The sequence below is a fragment of the Mastomys coucha genome, unplaced genomic scaffold (assembly GCF_008632895.1).
Source record: "Mastomys coucha isolate ucsf_1 unplaced genomic scaffold, UCSF_Mcou_1 pScaffold22, whole genome shotgun sequence".
In the NCBI taxonomy this organism is placed as follows: Eukaryota; Metazoa; Chordata; class Mammalia; order Rodentia; family Muridae; genus Mastomys; species Mastomys coucha.
In genome coordinates, this window is record NW_022196905.1 from 107,618,026 (window position 1) to 107,623,146 (window position 5,121).

At 58.7% G+C, this 5,121-nt stretch overlaps 1 protein-coding gene across 3 annotated transcripts in view; it reads left to right on the forward strand.

The window, feature by feature from the left end:
• Nucleotides 1–249: 249 nt before the first annotated feature.
• The window catches only part of Fam222a (family with sequence similarity 222 member A), a 45,133-nt gene continuing 40,261 nt past the window's right edge, over nucleotides 250–5,121 (forward strand). For 2 of the 3 annotated variants that reach the window (XM_031337497.1, XM_031337496.1), the window contains exon 1: nucleotides 250–1,269. The gene's annotated coding sequence lies outside the window, so the exon portion shown is untranslated. Of the gene's footprint in view, nucleotides 1,270–4,557; nucleotides 4,737–5,121 lie in introns of those variants that run through there. The other variant, XM_031337498.1, reaches the window with a different exon arrangement.

Consider the following 5,121-nt stretch of genomic DNA (forward strand, 5'->3'; position numbering starts at 1 on the left):
GCTCGCAGCATGCCGGGAGTTGTAGTCATCCAGGAGCAGACCCCGCCTCGTCCCCGCTTGGGGAAAGAGGTTGGAGAGCCGCCCTGCCGGCCTTTGAATTTTGCCGCGAAAAGCGCGCGTGGCGGCCCCCGGCCCCGCCTTACCGAGGACGCGGCGCCGCGTCACCGTGGTAACCGCCTCTCGGCTGCAGCTGATTGGGCCGTGACGCGGGGGGCGGGCCGGGGGCGAGACGCCGCGGCGGCAGCGGGCGCCCGCGCCTGTCAGTCGTGCCGGAGCGGAGCAGCGGACAGCATTGCCGGGCCGGCAGCTCTGCGAAGAGGCTGCGCGCGCCGGCCAGGCCGGGCGGAGAGCCGGGCCTGAGGCTAGGAGAGGGTGCTGGGCAGCGCGAGGCTGCGGCCCCGAGAGCCCCGCGAACCGTCCCGGACCACGGGCACCGGAGAGACCGGCGCGCCGCCTCTGCTGCGGCGCTCGAGCACCACGCCGAGTGCACGGCTCTCCATCCCCAAGTGTGCCCTGCGCCAGTTGGATCTGCTGGTCCTCAGCGCCAAGGCCCGCGAGGCTGCATCCCAGCTTCTGCCGCTCGCTGCGGCTGCCTCTGCCGCTGCTCGCCGGCTTCCCCTCCCCCCACACCCGGGGCTCGGAGCAGGAGGAGGAGGGGCCGGTTCGTTCTCTGCGCTGCTTTCTGCAACCTGCGGGGGCCGGTGCACGCCGGGCGAGGAGCCCGGGCCGCTGCAGGTGCGTGCAACCCTCGGAGGAGACGGACTCTCCACCTCTGGGCAAACCCGAGAGCTGCAAGCGGAGGGCGGGCGGGCAAGCGAGCGGAAGCAACAAAGACAGGCTGCAGCTGGGGCTGGCGAGAGGGGCCGCGGCCGCCGGCCTCCCAGCGCGGACGGAGAGGGCGCCCTGGGAGAGGCGCGGGCAGAGCTGCAGCGGTGAGCCGGGCCCCGAAGGGAGGCGCAGCGCCTCCCGCCGGACGTGTGGAGCACAGTCTCCTGCGAGGATGCGCTGCCTGAGCGCGCGAGCGGCCGGGGTCCCAGGCGGACGCGACCGGTGCTGAGAGGAAAAAAACCCTTTCCCGACTTCGGACGGCGCTTCCGGACGCAGGGATCGCCTTCACCGATAGCTCCCCATTCCACAAGAAGAAAGGCATCGGCCCCCTAAGGGGGGCCTTCCTCGGGCAATCTTTATCACTCCTGCATGGCCGCAACCTGCAGATCGGAGCGTCGTGGCCTCTAAGACTTAGTGCCCTCCGCCCGCCTGGCTGACACGGTGAGTTGCGGGGTGCAGAATTTTGGGTTTGAGCTGGGGACAGCTCCTCGAAACTGGGCAACCTGAACTGGCCCTAAAAGGGCCCTAGGTTGTTGGGTGCCCAGGGGCAGCAATGCTACTTGTCCACCCCTGTCCTGCCCACCATAACTTATTTGGACTGGTTGGAGTGGAGGGTGTGGACCCTCGGTGAGTATTCTACTGGCATCGGCATTTGTCAGAGGAAAGGTCACCCCACCCATGAAGCTAACAAAGGTGGTGTCTCTGTCCTCTGGAAATTCTTGGGGAATCTTGTACTTTTTTAGAGATTGATTGGGGGTAGCCAGGGTCGGCCAACATGGAGGGTCTACAAAACAACCTCTGGGATCTTAAGGAGCCAGGGATCAGAGATGTGGAGTCCCAAAACTTCTGTCTGAGGATCATGTCTTTCTAGGCAAGACATTTGTGTCTCTATTGTTACAAATAACTCACAAAGACAGCATGTTCCCAATGGGTTACATATGACATCACTGCCCGGCCTTTGATGTCACCAGAATTGTGACAACACAGCAGGCTTTGAGCTGAATGCCTTGGTCTAGTAGAAGGTGAAGGCCAACTCCCCATCCTCCCCACCGAAATCTTATGACCTAAATCCTCACTCGAGGTGGGGGAGGGAGGCAGTGCCAGCTGTCCCTGCTCCTGAGGACAGGTGTTCAGAACTCTGCCCATGTCTTCTGCAGTGACTCCCAGACAGACCAACCTCCCACTTTTAGGTGGGATGCTCAAAAGGAGGCCCCCATGAACCCTACCTTGTACCCAGCCAGCAGCTGAAGCTCCCAGGGCCCCCAGAAAAATGTGGGCTTCAGCCTACAAAAGGCTGTTCTCTTGAAAAGGTGACTGTCCTGCCTGAGCCAGAGAGAGAGAAGACCTTCCTGGGATGTGTGTGTGTGTGTGTGTGTGTGTGTGTGTGTGTAAGTTCAAGGAACTTCACTGCCATTCAGCCCCAAGCTGAGGGGCCAGAGTTTAGCTGGAACTCCTGCCTAAGCCATTCCCCTTCTGGCATTTAAGATGATTTTGACAAGCAGTGGGATAGATGCTTATTAAGCAAATGCTGGGCAAGGCAGAGCTAAGGTCTGAGTATGCCTGTCTCTGCCAGGACAGGGGGATAGGTGGAGATGCCAAGAGCCCCCCCCCCCAATCCCAGCACACTCTGGCAGCAGCTCTGTACAGTATAGACCCCAGAGAATTCCCAGGCCACATCCTACTTATTCTCCTATGTCCGTCCCAGCAATCATTGCCAGGACCAGATAGGGATGAAATAGCCACAGTCAAGTTTTTAGGAAGAAGGTTGAAGAGGCCGGTGTCATTGCTCCCATAGTGTGTGTGTGTGTGTGGGGGGGAACAGGTGAGATTGGGCATTCTGAGAAACCTGGTTTCTCTACAGACCATTTTTACAGCCTCTGCCCAAGCTCTTACATTAATAGTTCAATAAATATCGGGTGGAGGGCTGCTTTGGGGGTTTGATGGGGGAGAGCCAGGTGAAGGGGTTTCCTTACACACAAAGCTTCCAAGGACAGCGGTACAAGAGCAGATTGGTGGGGGGGAGGCTGTGGGCACAGGGCTGTTTGCCCGGCCTCTCGACACTTCCCAGCTTAGAAACAAACTTGGAGTGTGCGCCAAAGATACACACACAGGCGGTTGGAGGCCCTCTGTGGAGTATTTACACTCCCTCAGCCAAGGCAGAGGGAAAGGCTGTCAGAGTTGGGCAACTCCTTCTGTTCCTTTCCCTCCCTCCGCTCCCTGGGCTTGGCAGTGAGTGCCAGACGACAGGCAGGCAGGGGGAGTTGCCAGTTTACCCAGCGTCTTCCGGAGTGCCAGGCATTTTTCGGCATCTTGGCTGCTGCTTGGAGTGGATTGTGTTGTGACCCATTTTGTGGATTAGAAACCCGAGGCTCAAGCCAAGGTCGTGATGGTCTTTTCAAGCCAAAGAAGTGATGGTGCGCAGCCAGGCAGCTCCAATGGGTTGGCCTCAGCACACACACACACACACACACACACCCAATTCAGAATCTCCAGGACTCAGGCACAGAGGAGGTACCCCTGCCCAGGATAGGTTCCTGGGTGAGACAAGACCAGCTGAGCACAGTGGCAACTTCTCCCAGGCCTTGTGAGCCCAGCCCATTCCCTTCCACCTGCTGGGCTACTTTCTGTAGCCCTGGGAAGAGGAATATATAGCATGAAACCCACCTGCCAGAGATAGTGAAAAAGCCAGCCTTCTTCATGTGTGATGGCCCTGGGCCACCAGAGCTCCTGGCAGGCTCTCCTGGTGGAAGGCAGGTTTATAGATGGTAACAGAACTTTAACGGGTGGAGCTCCTGACCCAGCAGCAGGTGGTGGTGGGGGGGCTGCCTAAGGAAGTTGGCACATGAGTCCCCAAAGGGGCAGATAGAAGACCAACACACCGAATGAGTGGTTCAGAGCTGTCTGAGGGTTGAATGGGGCAGGGTGGCACTGAGGTGTCCTGTGTTCTGGGGTCTCAGGTGACAGGGCAGATGTATGAAAGAAGACCACTCCTGCAGCATCTTCCTAAGCCCTGCCCATTAGGCACTTACCCAATGCCTGACCTCTGGAACCTTGCAGTTGCTCTGAACTGCCCTGTCCAGTTCCTTGATACCTTTGATGAGAAACTTGAAGCTCCCCCATACTTCCCCAGGTGGGGTTTATGGCAAAGAACCAGACTGGAATGGTTGGGTCTGGGACTTGACTGCTGTGTGATCTTGTTGCTTGGCTTTGAGTCTGAGCCGTGGTTTCCTCATCTGTCAGAAGGAGCTACAAGCAGCGTCCGCTGCCCAGGGGCGTGGTGAGGATTCCGTGAGGGCTTAGCACAGGCCAAAGCCTACAGTAAGTGTTCCATAAATGTAGTTTATACCTGCTATTAGCATAATCCCCGGCTCTCCCAGTGTCTCAGAGCCCAAAGCTGAAGACCCAGTTCCTAGGCGAGGGTCCCAAGCCTTCCGGGTGCCTCGGCAAGGGGGCTCCCACGTGGTAAGCCTACTGGTGAGCACACGTGGCTCCCATCTGAGTATCAGGGGCTCTGGGGCCTGGCCAGGGCGTCCTCCCCAACCTCCCTCCCTCCTGCCCACTCTTGCTTTGCCAACCCTCCCCAGTCAGAGGAAGCAGGCAAGCAGCTCGTATTCATGAACCGTAATTCAATCAGGCAGCGATTCCTTGGGGCTGGGCGGGGGCGAGAACGAGGAGGCGCGCACAAAAGGGCCGCTTTATTACCTCCCGCGGGCCGGGAATTGCTGCTCTCTCCCAGCACCGGCCGGAGCCGCCTTTATTGTGTTAACCCATTTGCGTGTCAAGAGCTATTGTGCGCTTTCTCGCCGCCTGTGCGGTGCGGCCGAGGGAGGAGGGCTGCGCTGCTGGCCGGTCACCTCTGCGGGCGCCGCCCGCCGCCCTGATTGGTTGCTAAGCGATTTGCATCCAAGGTAATCACTTTTATCTCAGAAGGATGTCGACTATAATTATAAGCTACTGACATCTTTTGAAATCTGCCTAATGACTATTTTAGTCTGCCCGGGCTGGGGGTGGGGAGGGGGGAGGCTGCCGGGGGTGTGTGTGTGCGCGCATTCCTTCCACCTGGACTACTGATTGCTTAGTTGAGAAGCATCTGAGTGCCTATTGCCTGCCTCAGACAAAAGGCAAGCCTAGACTGTGGCTGCTGGGGCGCCCCTACTCACCCCTGGTGGACTTAGTGCCATTTCAGAGATGGGAAAATAGAGGCCTCAGAAGGAGCCAGATGACCAATAGATATCTCAGTCCCTCTAACCTGCTTCACTGGGGACACAGGATATGTTTATGCCTCGTGATCAC